A 20,417-nucleotide genomic window follows, 5' to 3' on the forward strand; every position below is an offset into this window, starting at 1 on the left:
TAGAAAAGAAATGGAATTGACTATCACACTTGCGCCATCAAAATGTAATTCTCAAGGTAGTCAGCAAATCATATACCTGAATTTTGTTCTCAAATTTGGGGCATGAGAGCACGAATCAGAACACAAGATTCTCAGAAACAATTTCACACAGTCTTGATGAGCATATAGACTACTGTCCTGAAAATAGGAGGTCCTGCCTGAATAATCTCAGTTGAATATATAGGCGCATTCTTGAATCTCAACAACTAATACTGGCATAATAGGGTTGATACAGTTGATTTAAGACATATCCACAAGACACCATGTATAAGTGACACTGCAGAAATACAAAGGATCATGAGAGATTACTACAAGCAACTATATGCCAGTAAAATGGACAACCTGGAAGAAATTAACAAATTCTTAGAAAAGCACAACCTTCCCAGATTGAACCAGGAAGAAATAGGAAATATAAGCAGACCAATCACAAGCACTGAAATTGAAACTTGATTAAAAATCTTCCAACAAACAAAAGCTCAGGACCTGATGAGCTGAACTCTATCTACCAGGTGAATTCTATCAAACATATAGAGAAGAGCTAACACCTATCCTTCCTTCTCAAACTCTTCTAAAATATAGCAGAGGGAGGAACACTCCCAAACTCATTCTACAAGGCCACAATCACCCTGATACCAAAACCAGACAAACATGTCACAATAAAGAAAACTACAGGCCAATATCAGTGATGAACATAGATGCAAAAATCCTCAACAAAATACTAGCAAACAGAATCCAACAGCACATTAAAAGGATCATACACCATGATCAAGTGGGGTCTACCCAAGTCATGCAAGGATTCTTCAATATACGCAAATCAATCAATGTGATAAACCATATTAACAAACTGAAGAATAAAAACCATATGATAATCTCAATAGATGCAGAAAAAGCTCTGACAAAATTCAACACCCGTTTATGATAAAAACCCTCCAGAAAGCAGGCATAGAGGGAACTTACCTCAACATAATAAAGGTCATATATGACAAACCGACAGCCAACATTGTTCTCAATCGTGAAAAACTGAAACCATTTCCACTAAGATCAGGAACAAGACAAGGTTGCCCACTCTCACCACTCTTATTCAACATAGTTTTGGAAGTTTTAGTGACAGCAATCAGAGAAGAAAGAGAAATAAAAGGAATCCAAATCAGAACAGAAGAAGAAAAACTGTCACTGTTTGCAGATGACATGACACTATACATAGAGAATCCTAAAGATGCCACCAGAAAACTGCTAGAGCTAATCAATGAATTTGGTGAAGTAGCAGGATACAAAATTAATGCACAGAAATCTGTTGCATTCCTATACACTAATGATGAAAAATCGGAGACAGAAATTGAGGAAACACTCCCATTTATCACTGAAACAAAGAGAATAAAATACCTAGGAATAAACTACTTAAGGAGACAAAAGGCCTGTATGCAGACAACTGTAGGACACAGATGAAAGAAATAAAAGATGATACAAACAGATGGAGAGATAGACCATGTTCTTGGATTGGAGGAATCAACATTGTGAAAATGACTATACTACCCAAAGCAATCTACAGATTCAATGCAATCCCTATCAAACTACCACTGGCATTTTTCACAGAAGTAGAACAAAAAATTTCACAATTTGTATGGAAACACAAAATACCCCAAATAGCCAAAGCAATCTTGAGAAAGAAAAACGGAGCTGGAGGAATCAGGCTCCCTGACTTCATACTATGCTACAAAGCTACAGTAATCAAGACATTATGGTACTGGCACAAAAACAGAAATATAGATCAATGGAACAGCACAGAAAGCCCAGAGATAAACCCACGCACACCTTATCTTTGATAAAGGAGGCAAGAACATACATTGGAGAAAAGACAGCCTCTTCAATAAGTGATGCTGGGAAAACTGGACAACTACATGTAAAAGAATGAAAGTAGAACACTCCCTAACACCATACACAAAAATAAACTCAAAATGGATTAGAGACCTAAATGTAAGACCAGACACTATAAAACTCTTAGTGGAAAACATAGGCAGAACGCTCTCTGACATCCATCGCAGCAAGATCCTTTTTGACCCGCCTCCTAGAGAAATGGAAGTAAAAACAAAAATAAACAAATGGGACCTAATGAAACTTAAAAGCTTTTGCACAGCAAAGGAAACCATAAACAAGATGAGAAGACAACCCTCAGAATGACAGAAAATATTTGCAAATGAAGAAACTGACAATGGCTTAATCTCCAAAATATACAAGCAGCTCATGCAGCTCAGTATCAAAACAACAAACAACCCAGTCCAAAAATGGGCAGAAGAGCTAAGTAGACATTTTTTCAAAGAAGATATACAGATTGCCAACAAACACATGAAAGGATGCTCAACATCACTAATCATTAGAGAAATGCAAATCAAAACTACAATGAGCTATCACCTCCCACGGGTCAGAATGGCCATCATCAAAAAATCTACAAAAAAAAAATGCTGGAGAGGGTGTGGAGAAAAGGGAACCCCCTTGCACTGTTGGTGGGAATGTAAATTGATACAGCTTCTATAGAGAACGGTACGGCGGTTCCTTAAAAAACTAAAAATAGAACTACCATATGACCCAGAAATCCCACTACTGGTCATATACCCTGAGAAAACCATAGTTCAAAAAGAGTCATGTACCACAATGTTTATTGCAGCACTATTTACAATAGCCAGGACATGGAAGCAACCTAAGTGTCCATCAACAGATGAATGGATAAAGAAGATGTGGTACATATATACAGTGGAATATTACTCAGCCATAAAAAGAAACGAAATTGAGTTATTGGTAGTGAGGTGGATGGACCTAGAGTCAGTCATACAGAGAGAAGTAAGTCAGGAAGAGAAAAACAAATACCGTATGCTAACACATATATATGGAATCTACAAAAAAAAAGAAAAAATTGTTTTGAAGAACCTAGGGGCAGGACAGGAATAAAGACGCAGACATAGAGAATGGACTAGAGGACACGGGGAGGGGAAAGGGTAAGCTGGGAAGAAGTGAGAGAGTGGCATGGCCATACACTACCAGACGTAAAATAGATAGCTAGTGGGAAGCAGCCACATAGCACAGCAAGATCAGCTCGGTGGTTTGTGACCACCTAGAGGGGTGAGATAGGGAGGGTGGGAGGGGGATGCAAGAGGGAGGGAATTTGGGGATATATGTATACATATAGTTGATTCACTTTGTTATACAGCAGAAACTAACACAATATTGTAAAGCAAATATACTCCAATAAAGATGTTAAAAAAAAAAGATACCACGTATAACATAGTTCTTACCAAAAAGTATTGACACAAGCGTTTGATATTTCACAAAATTTCTGATTTGTCTCTGTACAGATCAGAAAGAATGACAAGTCCATTTAGGATATTAACTGAAGCCACTGCAGAATTTAAAATTTCATTGTTTTATTTTAACCAAAAAAATGTTTTCTGCCTAAAGATTATCACTTTCTTAGATGCCTTAACTTTTCCCTTGTTTCAGTCATCAACAGTGGGAACTGACTTCTTTTTTAAAAAAATTAACATTTTTTCACAAATGTTAAAGCATATGGAACAAAGAGTAAATGCACAGTCAAACTGTGATGCAAATAGTAGGTGATTTGGGGGTTAACTTTGTAGCCAAGGGCTGATATACTGCATGAGATTTAAATATGAACTTTATCCCAGTTCTCAAGGAGGTAGAATCATAAATGATACACTTAGATTTGCTTTTGGTTTAATGACAATGCATTAATTAAATTCAATGAAATCATCAGCACATTTGCAAATTTAGAATTGAAGCATTTTTATCTGTGCTTGTCTAAATTCCCTAAGATACCAGTAAACCGTAAGCAGTTATTACACTTTGTTTTTCATATATATTTTTTTATTTTGTAATTATTGTTTTCTCAAATTGTTTATGTCATGCCCAGTTTTAAATAGATAGCTCTACAGAATATAGGGAGATAGGATTTAACCCACGATATCCCACCAGTGTGTTCGTTCCTCTACTTCAAACATGATTCTGAGCTGGTCATGCCCTTTAAAGGTAAGCCTTTCTGCCAAGGCACTGTTGCCTCATTTCAGTGTCGTCTTGATTACTGGATGTATTGGGTATGTTCCTGCTGTATCACTACTTGCCTCAATTTTATCCATTGCTCTAGTTAAACTGATTTCAGCATACCTTGCTCCTAATAACTGGTTTATTTTTGTCTTAGAGTTGATTTTTTTTTCTTTAACATTTGTATGTTTATTTCTCTTCCATTACCCTCTATCCATCCTCACTAGTATTTCCTGGGGTTTCCTGGGTCTTCTCATTGTTTTGAATGATAATGAATTACAAAATTGTTTACAATTGACTAGAAAGTAATTTCTCCATTTCGTTTATACTCTTGATGACAGTACGATGCCAGTTAAAACAATCGGGATATAATTTGCAGTTGGCCTTGTTGCCAGAATATTAAATTATAAAATACTGATAATTCAATATATAGCTGTGAAGATTTCTATAGCTGTCTATATGGCATAATTTCTTTTTATAGATTATAAAAATTATAGGGTATCTCTAGGGGGTACAATTAATTTCTTTCCATCTCTTCTTTACCACGGCAACATGCTCTCTTTTCTAACTTGAAATGTATTAAAGGCCACCAGAGAATTTTCATATTCTCTGCCAGCTAACACAACGGGAACATAGATTTATATTTACACAGGGGAATTGGGGGCGAGGCGTGACAGGTGTTGTTTTCACCAGAGACAGGTTGCTGCTTCAACTGCTCATGATTGTTAAAATTACTCCAACTGTGTAGAGTTTGACAATTCAGAGTCTTCTAATATATGCATAATTTGAATTGCATCAGGATTTACCAGCCAGTGAGTATAAGTGATATACTATTAACAATTACATTCTCAATTTTACTGACTTTCACCTATACTAAGTGAAAATTTGACCATTCAACCTGTAGTCTTCAAATGATTCTGAGCATCTCCAAGGTGAACCCCAGTGACGTGTGTGACCCAACTGAAGAACTCTTGGAAAATATATGAGAATACAGTGTTAAAATATAGATTAATACAAAGTATTTCTAAAAAGACCTATATTAATTTTAATAGGAAAATAGAATGTTTTAAATTAAAATAATTTGTAGATTTAAATTTTTAAAAGTGCCTAGAAATTAGGAAAAATAAAAATGGTGCAATATACCTAATATCTTGGAGGAATACTACTAAAATACTCAAAAGTATTTTCTTTGGAATCAGATATTCTCCTTAGTCACTGATTCAATGAACTCAAGATTTCTTATAGCATTTCTTGTGGGATGAGGTTACTCACTTTCCTTATATTTGCTTTTGTTTTCTTATTTGCTGATTAACGTGTGTGTGTGGGGTGGGGAGGGAGAATGTTTTGTTTCAAATTCAAGGGACTTTTTTTTTCTGTTTTCATTTAATTGGCTCTCCTGATGCTGGTAACTCTTTGGTGCTTAAAAAAAATGGACTCACCTTTCTGCGCTACCCAGAGAGGGGTCTCTACAGGCAGTGTCTTGGTTTCCTGTGATAACTTAAAGGGAAACTTTCATAATATCTGCAGCCCGTGATGTCCTGCAAATGAAGGAGGAGAATGTCCTTAAATTCCTTGCAGTGGGGATTTACTTAGGTGGCACCAACCGTGACTTCCAAATGGAACAGTACATCTACAAAGGGAAACGTGATGGCATTTACATAATAAATCTGAGGAGAACCTGGAGAAACTTCTGCCAGCTCGTGCCGTGGTTGCCACTGAAGACCCAGCTTACGTCACGGCCATGTCTTTCAGGAATACTGGTCAGTGAGCTGGGCTGAAGTTTGCCGCTGCCACGGGATCTGCTCCCATTCCCGGCCGCTACTCTCCCGGAACCTTCAGTAACCAGATCCAGGCAGCTTTCCGAGAACCGAGACTTCTGGTGGTTACTGACCCCGGAGCTGACAACCAGCCTCTCACAGAGGCGTCTTGTCACCATTCTGTGTAATACTCTCCTCTGTGCTCTGTGGTCACTGCCACCAGTGCAACAGAAAAGGAGCCCACCCAGCTGGTCCCACGTTGTGATGCCGGCCTGGGAGTTTCCACGCATGCGCCGGGGCAGCGTCTCACGTGACCTCCCTCAGGCGGTCAGCCTAATCTCTGCTTCCGCAGAAAAACCGGAAGAGATTGAAAAGGAAGAGTAGGCCGCTGCTGAACGGCTGCGCCCAAGGAGGAATTTCAGGCCAGACGGACTGCTGCAGCTTTCAAGTTTACTGCTCTCCAGCCCGAGGTTGCAGACGGGCCTGAAGGCCTGCTGGTCCCCTCTGTGCCTGTGCAGCAATTTCCTACTGAAGCCTGGTCTGCAGCTCTGACGGGTAGGAACTTCCACTGAGGAGTCTTAAGCTGTTCTTCTGTAGACTCTTAACAGAAAATGAAAATAAGGATTGATGGAAAATAAACGGTTTATTACAAAAAAAAGCCCATACAACCCCTCTAGCAATTATTGGTAGTCTAAATGATTTGTTACAGAAATCATTCTTCCCAAAACTCCCTGTTTATTGGGCCACTTACTAGTGATTGCTTTTTTTTTTTTTTGCGGTACGCGGGCCTCTCACCACCGCGGCCCCTCCCGCCGCGGAGCAGAGGCTCCGGACGCGCAGGCCCAGCGGCCATGGCTCACGGGCCCAGCCGCTCCGCGGCATGCGGGATCTTCCAGGACCGGGACAGGAACCCGTATCCCCCGCATCGGCAGGCGGACTCCGAACCACTGCGCTACCAGGGAAGCCCAGTGATTGCTTTTTAGTTGTTAAGTCATCCAGATTAGAAAGAAATCTGACTCAACTTTTGAGTTTAGAATTTTAGAACGTTTATGAATACTTGGAGTAATCGTGTGTATTTCGCTTGCTTTGCTTGGTAGCTAGGTTTTGGCTCACCTGTCTCCCTTTCTAGAATGAAAACTGCTTTCAGTCTTTGCCTTATTCTTGAACCTAGAAGAACAGCAAGTACAAAGTGCCTGGTTCAATAAGTAGGTTTTGGCTGACTGAGTTACTATTTTGATATTAGAAAACTGCTTTTGAAAATATACCTTGTTTTGAAACAAAGCTATGAGTTTATTATCTGGGCTTCAGAGTATAGAAAAGTAATAACTACTGCCAGAAAAAAGATTCATCAAGGAATATAGATTAAGGCAGTGCTTTCTACTTATATGTGGAAGCATAGAAAATGTTTTCAGGATTTCAGAGACTATTTGACAAACTCTGTGAATAGTCTTAATTAAGCAAACCTAGGAACTCCTGTAGCCTTGTTTGCGCGTCTATAAAATTAAGGGATTGAATTAGATGATTTCCTGCTCTAAAATTCTATGCTTATAGGGCCAACTGCTCAATAATCTAAGCCTGGAATCACGTATCTTTGTCATAGTACAAATTTTTTTTTTTTTTTTTTTTGCGGTACGCGGGCCTCTCACTGTTGTGGCCTCTCCCCTTGCGGAGCACAGGCTCCGGACGCGCAGGCTCAGCGGCCATGGCTCACGGGCCCAGCTGCTCCGCGGCATGTGGGATCTTCCCGGACCGGGGCACGAACCCGTGTCCCCTGCATTGTCAAGCAGACTCTCAACCACTGCACCACCAGGGAAGCCCCATAGTTCAAATTTTTAATTTAGGTCTATGACTTAAGGCCCACTTTACATTTTGGGTCTTTAATTCCCTCATGAAAAGGTCAGAGGGCTTAAATAGATTATTTATTTCACCTATCTATGAAATTCACTAACATTTATACTACTTGAATTATAGTAATATTTATAGCTATGGAATTGTATTAGTTGCACTGTCTTGTGGGGTTTCAGTTCTTGTGTGGAAAAGTTAGGGAGTTAAAGAAACATTTCTGCAATGCACAGGGTTCTAATCCAATAGATACTGCAGTTTATGAGAGGGTGGTGTGAGATCAATTATAATTCAGAAGCCCTAAGATGTTGGAAACCAAAGATCAGTACCCTTGAACCTGGTATTCCTGTGTCTCCTGTTCCAGATATTCTGGTTTTCTCATTTTGAGACGATTAACAAGAGCACTTGTATTGATTTTTGTTATATAAATTGCAGGGGTTAATACTTGAGACTTTTTGCTCTGAAAGCCAGGAATTTAATCCAGTGTAAAACCTAATTGATGAACTATTTAGAAAAGAAGGTTGTAGACACTGGGTCTAATTTATTATAAACGATAGATCATTTATTTAATCTTGATTAAGTTATAGTAGAAGCCAAACTCACAAATTTTTATTAGAGAACTTTTGGGATTATGAGAAGCTGAGTCACAAATACTTCTGAAAATGCAAAGGTCTAGGTTATCATTGTTTAGACACACAAAAAAGTTTAGCAGGTATTTATTTACTTCCCAGTTACAGCAAATTCTTTCCCCTTAGTACTTAAAAAAATTTATACTTAAATCTTATTCTGAAATTGAGTTTCTGGTTATGTCTGTTCACCAGAATGTACAATGGGCCTTTGTTTAATATTCAAAGGTTTGTTTAGTAATGACTGTGGAATTATAAACTGGAGGATGTAAAAGTTCATCATTAGAGACAACATTTTTCGGAATGATTCTTATAGAAAATTGTTTACATACATTTTAATACCTGCCATTAAGGTTGTTTAATCACAAAAATTTGAGATAACTCACTAATTATCGTTTTGCTATCCTAGCTCTAATAGTCTAGTATGGGTCTGTGCAGAGTCCTTAAAATTAGAAACATAAAGGCTTTCTGTTTAAAAAAAAAAAAAGTAGCTCTAGATTAAATTTAACATACAATGCAGAATTCTGATTATCTGTAGCACTCAATTTTAAGAAACAGATTTTTGCATCAAAACAGAAAGTACAATGAATATGGAAACAAAAATTTGAAAGAAAAAGTTGAAAATTAAAAAAAAAAATTTATTCTAAATACAGGGTTAAGACATTTTTGTATTGGTTACAGTCTACATAGTATTTTTGTCAGAGTTGGAATCATAGTATTTACTTGTGTTTCTTTAGAAATATTTCAAAATTTATTGGAATTAAACATTCATATTGTTACATCTCATTTTACCAGTGTGAAACAATATTTTCATACCTTGCAACATTATAAGTAATTGCTTTTTTTTTTAAATTAAAAAATTTTTTTATTTTTGGCTGCATTGGATCTTCATTGTTGTGCACGGGCTTTCTCCAGGTGCGGAGAGAGGGCTTCTCATTGCAGTGGCTTCTCTTGTTGCGGAGCACGGGCTCTAGGTGCAGGCTTCCATAGTTGCAGCACATGGGCTCAGTAGTTGTGGCACGTAGGCTCTAGGGAGCATGGGCTTCAGTAGTTGTGGTGCGCAGGCTCAGTAGTTGTGGCGCACGGGCTTAGTTGCTCCATGGCATATGGGATCTTCCCGGACCAGAGATCGAACCTGTGTCTTAACCACTGCACCACCAGGGAATTCCACTTATTTTTTAATGGATGTCTGTCTATAGCATAATGCCAGAATACTAGGAAAATCAATACATTGATCAAAATACTGAAATCCACATATATGAGGTTTATGTAGGTCATTATTAATTGTTTAACTTGAGTTTACAAGTAGCATATTTGTAATGCTTTCCTCAGGTCTTTATGAAAAAATGTAAAAATGGAAAATCACAGCTGTGGCTTTTTCTCTTGCCCTTACTGGCTACAGCTGGCTCCCTTTCCTCAGAGGATTCCTCCAGGCTTACCTCTCACCTTCAAATTTACACTCTCTTTTTCTTTCCTTGCTCCTCCTCTTAAATCTTTTTGTCTCACTTGTGTTCTTATCTGTTTAACTCCTTTAGATTGCCTTTGGGTATTAGATTCTCTGCCTGGCTTTGATTTCTTCGTAGGATGCTGCTTCTAAGATGAATCCTTTGGTATCTGCACAAATGCTCTATGGCTATCAGGTGACAGCTAAATTGGCCCAGGTTCCCTGGATACTTCACCCCTGTTGGTGGCATCCACTTTTCTGGGAGGAAGAACCTAGCATTACTAAGAATTATGCTTCCTGCCAATGATAAATTTGACCTGAGTAAAGTTCAGTAGAAAGACAGCACATAGACATTAAGCATAAGTTATAAATAAATGGTGAATTTTGTGTATTTTTTTGTCCTTAAATAGATGTAATAGGAAAAAAAGACAAAGTTGGTATTTTTCATTAATAGTGATATATTAAGCCATTCTTGATATAACTTGTATTATTATCTCCATTTCATAATCAGCTGAAACAATCAAGTTTAACTCAAAGAAGCAGAACCATACAAGTGATATAATATATACAATAAGAGATTTATTTAAAGAATTTGACCTTATGCACTTGTGGGAACTGGTTAAACAGTCTTTATAAAGCTCTTGTTTTGTGTCTGGTATCAGAGTCTAAAGCCAGCAGGGCAGGCAGCCAGGAAGGGAAGGTGATGTTAAGTAGAGCAGAGGATGAACTGAAACCTCCTCTTTCTCTATCTCCAGGACCTCACCTTTCGTGATGAGAATATCTTCCAGGAGAACATGGTGTCCTTTGGCACAGGGCTAACCAAGCACTTGGCCCAATAAGGATCCTGCAAGAGCCACAGGAGCCATAGAAACTGCAGGCCAGCTTGTGTCCCACACCACACTGGTGAGCCAGCAGGTAAGGGAGAGTGACAGTATGTGTAAACTGTGTTGGTGGTAGGTATTCTGAATTGATCTTTCAAGCATAGAAAGATTGTAGCTGCTGCTTTTCATCTGCCTACCAGCTCTTGCACAAATGATCCTTTTGGCTGCGTTAACTCACGACTATACAAGGAGGTGCTGGGAAACATAACTCCAGGGTAGCTAAGTTGACAGTACATATCCACCCAACTGCATACATAGTTGCTGTATACATCTACATGGCCACAAACTGTGTATGAAAGTTTTCATTGTGCTCCCTGTTCCCACCAATATTTGGTATTATCCAACTTTGATATTTACATTTTTGCTATTCTGTTCAGTGTAAAATTATATCTCATTTTGGTTTTAACTTGCATTTCTCTAATTAGTGATAGGTTGAACATATCTGTATATGCTTACTGACAATTTGTTTCCTTTTTTGTGAAAATTCTTATTCATGTCTCTTGCCCTATCTTTCTATTGGGTGGTCTTCTGTTTATTGATTTGATGGGGAACTTCATATTTTCTTACTATTAATTATTTGTTGATATTTAATTTGCAAGTATCTTTCCCCGATTTGTGATTTTTGTTTTCACTTTTAAAAGGTGTCCTTTAATGAACAAATTTCTTTTTTAAATTTCACAGTGATGAATTTTTAAGCATTGTTAATATAATTATTTTTGTATGTTTATGAAATCCTTCCCTATGCCAAGCCCATGAAAACATTCCAAAAATTTCACACATTTCTTGTATACTTTTCTATTCTACTGTGTGCTGTGAGATAGAGTTCAAGTACCATCATCATTGTCCCATGTAGATAGCCAGCTGTCTCAGCATTAATTATTGAAAACTTCTTCCTTTCTCTATTATCTGCAACATGTTATATATCAAGTTTCCATATAAGTTCAGGGGTTCTATACAATTACTATAGCTATGTAGTAAACCTTCATAACAATTCTTAATGGAGTATGTTGGTAATTATTGACCATGGGGTCTCCCAAATGAATTTTCAAATCATAATTTCAAATAACTAAATAATTGTATTGGAATTTTTATTGGAATTGCATTAAAAGTGTAAGTCAATTTGGGTTGAGCTAACATATTTATTACAGTTTCTTATCTTCACACAGACTACCTCTTCAGTTATTATAATGTGTTTTAGTATATTATGCAAAATTTCATCATTTTTAGGCAGGAAGTTCTTGTCCAACTTTCTTAGGATTGTTTCTGGGTAGCAAAGAGACTATTTTTTGTTAAAGAAGACTGCATCTAATAATGAAAAATCTAATCTTTATTTTCAATTATTCTATCCTTTATTTCTTTTTCTGGGCTTTTACTGTCTACGGTCTTTGGTAAAACCTTACAAATTTTTTATCTTATTGTGGTAAAAACACATAACAAAATTACCATTTTAGCCATATTAAGTGAACAGTAGTGTTAACTGATATATGTACATTGTTGTGCAACAGATTTCTATAAATTTTTCATCTTGAAAAACTGAAACTTTTTATCTTTTGAACAGCGACTTTTCTTTTCTCCCTTCCCCCATAGCTCCTGGCAAATACCATTCTACTATCCATTTCTAAGAGTTTGACCATTTCACATACCTCAGTATAAATGGAATCATGCAGTATTTGTTTTATTGTGGTTAGCTTATTTAACTTAGCATAATGTCCTCAAGTTTCATCCATGTTGTAGTATATGAGCGATCTCCTTCTCCTTTAAGGATGAATAATACTTTATTGTACACATATACCACATTTTATTTATCCATTCATCTGTCTGCAGACCCTTGTGTTGCTTCCACCTTTTGGCTATTGTGAATAAGGCTGCAGTGAACACATATATGCAAACATCTCTTTGAGATCCTGATTTCAATTCTTTTAGATATATACCCAAAAAAGGAATTGCTGAATCATGTAGTAATTCTATCTTTAATTTTTTGAGGAAACTCCATACTGTTTTCCATAGCAGTTGCATCGTTTTATATACTCGCAACAGTGGTTCCAAATTCTCCACTGCATTGCCAATGCTTGTTATTTTCTGTTTTTTTGACAGTGATCATCCTAAAGGGTGTGAGGTGATATCTGATTGTGGTTTTGACTTGCATTTCTCTGGAAATTAGTGATATTGAGCATTTTTTCATGTGCTTGATGGCCATTTATATATCTTCTTTGGAGTAATGTGTGTTCAAGTTCTTTACCTAATTTTTACTTGGGTTATTTGAGTTTCTTGGTTGTTATTGTTATAGGAGTTCTTTATATATTCTAGATATAAAACCCCTTACCAGATATGTGGTTTGCAAATATTTTCTCCCATTCCATAGGTTGCTTTTTTTACTCTGTTGTTTCCTTTGCTGTGTACAGTTTTTAAGTTTGATGTAGTTCTATTTACCTATTTTGTGTTTGTTGCCTGTGCTTTTGGTTTTATACAAGAAATTATTGCCAAATCCAGTGTCACACAGATTTTCCTCTATATTTTCTTCTAGGAGTTTGATAGTTTCAGGTCTCATGTTTAGGTCTTTGATTCGTTTTGAGTTAATTTTTGTATATGGTATAAGATAAGAGTTCAAAATCATTCCTTTGCAAGTGTATATACAGTTTTCTCAGCACCATTTGTTGAAAAGACTATCCATTTTCTATATGTAGACTAGACACCCTTGGCAAAGATGATTTGACCATATATATGCAGGTTTCTTTCTAGGATCTCTTTTCTATTCCATTCATATGTATGTCTGTTTTTATGCCAGTGCCATACTGTTTTGATTACTTCAGGTGTACGATGTTTTGAAATCAGGAAGTGTGACACAACCACTTTGTTATTCTTTCTGAAGATTGTTTTGGCTACTTGGGGTTCTTTTTGATTCCAGATGAATTTTAGATTTTATTTTTTCTATTTCTGCAAAAAATGTCATTGGGTTTTGATAGGTATTGCATTGAATCTGTAGATTATTTTGGATAGTATGGGTATTTTAACAGTATTAAGTCTTCCAGTCCATGAACACAAAATATCTTTCCATTTATTTGTGTCAGTGTTTCAGCATTGTTATGTAGTTTTCAGTGTATAAGTCTTTCATTTCCTTGGTTAAGTTTATTCCTAAGTATTTTATTATTTTTGGTGCTATTGTAAAAGAAATTATTTTCTTAATATCCTTATTAAATTGCTCATTGTTAGTTTGTGGAAATGCAACTGCTTTTTGTTCATTGAGTTTTATCAATTTTATTGCTCTTCTCATAGAATCAACTCTGACTTCAGATATTTTGTCTAATTTGGTGTTTTTCCCTCATAATTTCTGCTCTTTTCTTTATCATTTTTCTCTTCTTTCATTTAAAAGTTTTTGTTCTTAACTTTTTGTGATTTATTTTCAAATGATCAATGTTAGCTATATTACACTGGTTTTGATATGTCATATTGTCGTTACTCAGTACAAAATACTTGCTATTCTTCTTTGAAATTTTTTTTTTTGACCCATGGATTATTTACACATACATCATTTATTTTCCAAGTATTTGAGTGTATTCTAGTTATCTTTTTGTTATGATTTCCAGCTTATTCCTTTGTTATCATAGAACATACTCTATGTAAATTCAACCTGTTGAAATTTTTTTGAGACATGCTTTATGACTCAGACTATAAGGATGATTCCCAATGCACTTATACAAGTTTCTATTTGTGTGTAATATCTATGCACACTATTTAAAATTAAAGTGTTTTTTTGGCTCCTTTTGTGTCTTTTTCAACTTAATTTATCACCATTTGAAAGCCTTGATAAATTCTTTCATCACAGGAAGTCTCAATTTTCTGTTTATACATTAGTATTTCATAAAATATTCTTCATTATTTTGAAAGATCTATTAAGAAAACAAATATACAGTAACCCATATCTCTTTATTTCCTCATGGTAGTGATACAAATTAAAATCCCTATTACAAATTCATATTCAGTGCTACAATTAGAGAAAATATATAGCATATTAATTAAAATTCTGTTTTGCAATGGAAACTAGATGTATTGAAGGGCCTTGATTGCAGCATTTTAATTTATTTAGCTATTAAAAATCTATTGCATTTCACAATCTTGTTAACAGTTTCTGCCAAGAAGATAATTAAATGGACATGGTGTAAAAAAAGTTTTGTATGATTTCACTGAGTGATTCACCAAAATAACCCGCAAAAAAAGAATGAGGTATTGTTATTTCAAATTCCTCAAGATAAAAATATAAAACAAGATTACTCCTTTAAAATTTAAGACATGCAGTCATATAAAAAAAAGTCAATGAGTTACAAAAGTGTACAATATGGTTGAACTCAATTTGTTTCATCATATATTCAGATGAAGTTTTAGGATTACTATGTTAAGTAGGTAAATGTTAATATAACTAACCTGTAGTTCATGTAACTAACTGAATGTTATGTTAACATTTACCTACTTAATAGTGTAATCCTAAAAATTAGATAATGCTGTCTTCATTTTGACAATGGGAGAAATAATAAAATGTTTAAGTAGTTTTCCTAAGGTTATATACTATCACGTTAGAGGTAAGAAGAATAAGTATTGAAGTTAATGGAAAAATCCCCATTTTAATTTGGAGTCTGTGCTCTGCCTGAAGGGGAAGGATCTCTAATATCACATGAGTGAGTTTCTGCTAACCAGTCAGGACTTGACCTTCTATTGGTGTAGACAGAGTATTGGAATTAATTTAATAAATAATTTTGAAGTTCTAGCTTCTCTGTAACAATGTGCTGTGTGTTGGAAATACTCAGTAGCTGAGAGGGACAAAAGCCTGCCTGATACTCAGAGATCTGGAGCAATCAGCACCCAATTTTGGTGTTGCCAAGAATTAGTTTTATAATGAGAAAGAAGATAACACATCTTCACATTACATTTCCTTTTCAAGAACATCTTGGTAATTTTTTGGTCATTATAAAGATTGTAATATTCTATAATTTATTTTGATTATAAAAACAAGAAAACATGAAGATATGCAGGCCAAAGGAAAGGAATATGAACAAATAATTCATCTAATCTTAATATTTCTAGGCTCACATTTTGTCCTCCAAATGACCATAGTACTGAGTATGTGTTTTGCTGCCTGTTTTTTCTATTTTCCATTATATTTCGAATATACATAAAATTATTAAATGCTTTTTGTGGAAACATTTAAAATATCCACAAGTGTAAAGAGGAAAAGAACCATTAATTACAGTGTTACCACCCCGAGTTTAGCACTTTTAACATTTGATGTATTTTTTCAGTAAAATACATTTATAATTATAGTATTTAAAATTTGTTGAATATAAAAATCTTTTTTTTTAATTGGAACTTACATCACAATCATTTGGTCACTCAAAGTTAAAAGCTGTTTGTCTATATATCTTGATCCATAGTTCTGATTTCTTAAATGATAGATTTGTTGAACTGGAATATGTTCAGGTGAATGAATCTAAGAGTTTTCAGTGGGTAGAGTACGCACTGTCGTATGGCTTTTCAGAATATTCTTAGATTCCCAAAATCAGGGTCTTGAGAGATTTGTAGCCCTGTATTCTGCTAATATTGGGTTGTAAAATTTTTTACAAATATCAAAATATTTTAGGCACAATGGTATCTTTTTCTTATACTAAGTTTCATTTATCTGTTTTTAGTCTAAGTCTTTTCCCATATCTTAAATAGCTATTAAAATTCTTTGCTAGGATGATTGTTTAACTGTCATTTTCAGGTCAAGGGCTTTAAAGGAGTATTCTTATTTATTTATTTATTTATTTAGGTTGTGTTGGATCGTCATTGCTGTGCGTGGGCTTTCTCTAATTACACCGAGCGGGGGCTACTCTTCGTTGTTGTGTGCCAGTTTCTCGTTACAGTGGCTTCTCTTGTTGCGTAGCACGGGCTCTAGGACACATGGGCTTCATTAGTTCTGGCTCATGGGCTATAGAGTGCAGGCTCAGTAGTTGTGGTGCATGGTCTTAGTTACTCCATGGCACGTGGGATCTTCCTGGACCAGGACTTGAACCCATGTCCCCTGCCTTGGCGGGTGGATTCTTAACTACTGCGCCACCAGGGAATTCCTAAAGGAAGATTCTTACACAATGTAAATGTCTGGCTATGGGGCTGGCCAGTGCAAGTGAAAGGAATAGAGGGAACCTGATGCCCACTGGGAAGTTTTGTAGTCAGGTAGACAAGACAGTAGACCATGAACTTCACGTAGGTTCCAATTCTGGCTCTGTCTCCTACCAGATATGTGATCCTGACTCTCTGTACATCAGTTTCCTCATGGGATATTCCAGTTATGGTACCTTTTCAGCTCCAAAATTTCTATTTGATTCCTTTTTGTATTTTCTATCTCTTCATTCACATTGCCTTTTTTTTTGAGACATTGCTCTCCTGGTCCTTTAGCTCTTTGTTCATGGTATCCTCTGGCTCTTTGAGCACTCTCAAAGGTCATTAGGAGACAATTACAAGATTGTTTTGAGGGAAAAAATGAGAATACACATTAAGCACTTAGAATACTACTTGGTCTGACCATAATAAATCCTTAACAAACATCAGCTTGTCGTTATGGAAGACCAGCAATGATCCAGTCTTGGCTTTGGTAATATAAAAACTTTCACCCTAATCTCTGAGGAATGATCTTCCTAAAATTCCTGACTGACAATTCAGCCACCACTGCTATGAGTTGAGGTGACTCTTAATGGGATGCCTGGTTTTATGTTTATCCTTCACTGATCCATATATGATGAATCAACAGCAAATGAAACCTATCATAGAAATAATGAAAAACTGTTCTCATGTTGGTGAAGCAAGACTAGTCTTTTTACAATGCTGTGGTAAAGGCAGTTGCTACTGGTGCAAAATGAAAGAGGTGGATCCAAAGAAAGCCTGGAATCACTCAAAGAAAGTGTCATAAGTCAATAGAGAAGAGCATCCTTATTCAGTAAATTCTCTAGGATACCTGTTAACCAAGTGACAAAAAAACTGCTCAGAGCAATTTAAATTCTCACCTTGACATTATAAACTTATTAAAATTTTATAAAGGTCAAAGGATTATATTTTTAAGTCTTTGCAAAAATTAAGAAGAAGATTAAAGCAAATTTTTATTAAAACTTTCAAGTGAGGAATATTTTTTACCATCTGAAGTTATTATAAAAAATTAAATATCTGTCTTTCAAGCAGTCTACATTCAGAAACATAAAAAGTTTAACATTGAAAGACAGTTGTCAAAGATGTAACATGTAATTAGTGTCATTATTAGATGTAAAATCTCAGAAATAAATAAAACATTTCTTTATGATCAGTCAGTTCTCAAAGAGAGCACACTCTAAAAGGAGAAACAAAAAGAAAAGGAGATGGATCAGCTTCTTGATATAGGGGTCTGTACATAGTCTAAGTTAAGCTTCATAAAAACCATCTGAACTAGGAATACATGTCCATCCAATTGGTAAAGAGACTGAAACTAAGGGAGATTCAGTAACTTGCCCAAATCTACAGTTTGGTAACAATAGTGAAGACATAGCCCTCCCCTGTTCACATTTGTCAAATTCAGTCTCACTTAGAATCTTATTACACAAAATAAAATAGTAGTGTGATTCTTTTTGTTTAGTAAAGAGTGAAAATTTGAAAATACCAAGTCTTGTATAGGCATTATCATAATATCACTTATAAACTGAAAACAGGAAGATGAAAACATGAAAAATTCTTTGATATAAGTATTAAGTTAAAAATAAGATATAAAATAGAATTCATCCTATAATGTCATCTAGCTTTAGAAAGAATAATAAATGAAAAAGATTATAAAATACATCATGTGCAGATGGTGGTTTTTGGTTCTTCTCTATTTTACCATTTTTTTCTATTATGCATTTGATTTATCTATAGAGAAACTATAAGAATCAATTTAAAAAGGAAAATAAAAGCATGGTGTGAATATGCTAGTTCAAAAAAATCTGTATTAATTTCTTTCCATCTCTTCTTTACCACGGCAACATGCTCTCTTTTCTAACTTGAAATGTATCAAAGGCCACGCGGGTTATTTTCATATTCTCTGCCAGCTGGCACAACGGGAACATAGATTCGTATTTACACAGGGGAATTGGGGGCGAGGGGTGACAGGCATTGCTTTTCACCAGAGACAGGTTGCTGCTGCAACTGCTCATGATTGTTAAAATTACTTCAACTGTGTAAAGTTTGACAATTCAGAGTCTTATGATACATGCATGATTTGAATTTCATCCGGATTTACCAGCCAGTGAGTATAAATGATATAATATTACCAATAATATTCTCAATTTTACTGACTTACACCTATACTAAGTGAAAACTTGACCATTCAACCTGTAGTCTTCAAAGGATTCTGAGCATCTCCAAGATGTGCCCCAGTGACATGTGTGTGGCCCAATTGAAGAACTCTTGGAAAATATATGAGAATACAATGTTAACCTATATATTAATACAAAATATTAATGGATTACCTTTTATTGTGTCATAAATATGATTGCCTCATCTTTTCCATCCCTCACTAGTTAGATCAGCTAGCAAGAATGGAAAATAGAATTATGAATTCTTCCTAGACAATTCTATAATTCATAATTATCCTCTCTATTTTTTTTTTTTGGTACGCGGGCCTCTCACTGTTGTGGCCTCTCCTGTTGCAGAGCACAGGCTCCGGGCGCGCAGGCTCAGCAGCCATGGCTCATGGGCCCAGCTGCTCCGCGGCATGTGGGTTCTTCCCGGACCGGGGCACGAACCCGTGTCCCCTGCACTGGCAGGCAGGCTCTCAACCACTGTGCCACCAGGGAAGCCCTATCCTCTCTATTTCTGATAGCTAAGTTTTCTAGGAGGAATTTGTTATCTTTAAAGGGTGTTTTCATCTATGATTATATGTTGCCATATTACCAGTTGTCCTCTTTTATGAATGTTGTTTGGTGACAATAATATATTTGTTTTCAACAATAAATAAGTTTTTTAAATTCATACTTGATCACTGAAATTTGATTATCTAAGTTTAGAACAAAAAAATGAAATTTGCAGCTAATAGAAGTCCAAAGGTTGAAATAAAGAAAAACTTGAAATAGTTTATTGCAAGAAATAACTAGATTATAATCGATACTGCCTATTGAATATGTGAAATAAGTAACAATTCAAAAAAAGTACTATTATTTTAAAGAAAAGACAAAAATATGCCTTAATACTTATTAAAATGTTGACATAAAAATTATAATTTATCCACCAAAAATGTGACTACTTATAGGTAGTTCTTGATACTACTATCATTTTTCTTGAAGTAGAAATATTCAATCACACAAGAATAGGAACCATTTTAGCATCTGTTCACTGGGGTTTTTAATATGAGAGACTCTGCTAGGGACAATAAGCAGTGTATTTATGCAATAGTAAAAGAGAAAAAGTAATCATCTGTGTTTTCACTGTTTCTTGGGCACCAGCTAATTTTTTAATGGGAAATATGGGCATTTTGATCAATGATAATAATAGTAATAACTATATTGAAGATATATCATATGATATGCTTTTAAAAAAAGATATAGGACTTCTAATTTTCCCATAAATACTATGAATAAGAAAACTGAAGCTTAGGCAGGACAAAATCAAATTTTTGACTAAGGTAAAAAAGCAAATACTGTGTTTCATCCAATCTAAGGTGCATTAATTGGAAGATGTACCATTATCTTACCCACTACTGAAAATGATGCTGTTAATTTTGCTGTGGCACAGTACTTTCTTGGAATTGTAC

General features: G+C 35.6%; 1 long non-coding RNA gene across 1 annotated transcript in view; it reads left to right on the forward strand.

The window, feature by feature from the left end:
• LOC149744434 (uncharacterized) overlaps positions 1–20,417 on the forward strand; it is a 224,159-nt gene that overhangs the window by 79,973 nt on the left and 123,769 nt on the right. The window contains exons 2-3 of the long non-coding RNA XR_016391155.1: positions 1–6,401; positions 10,514–10,673. The exon at positions 1–6,401 is cut by the window's left edge and continues 66,047 nt beyond it. This is a non-coding gene — a long non-coding RNA (uncharacterized LOC149744434). The remainder of the gene's footprint in view (positions 6,402–10,513; positions 10,674–20,417) is intronic.

Source organism: Delphinapterus leucas, chromosome 21, assembly GCF_059928025.1.
Source record: "Delphinapterus leucas isolate spDelLeu-1000000601 "Yukka" chromosome 21, BTC_Dleu_Yukka2, whole genome shotgun sequence".
In the NCBI taxonomy this organism is placed as follows: domain Eukaryota; kingdom Metazoa; phylum Chordata; class Mammalia; order Artiodactyla; family Monodontidae; genus Delphinapterus; species Delphinapterus leucas.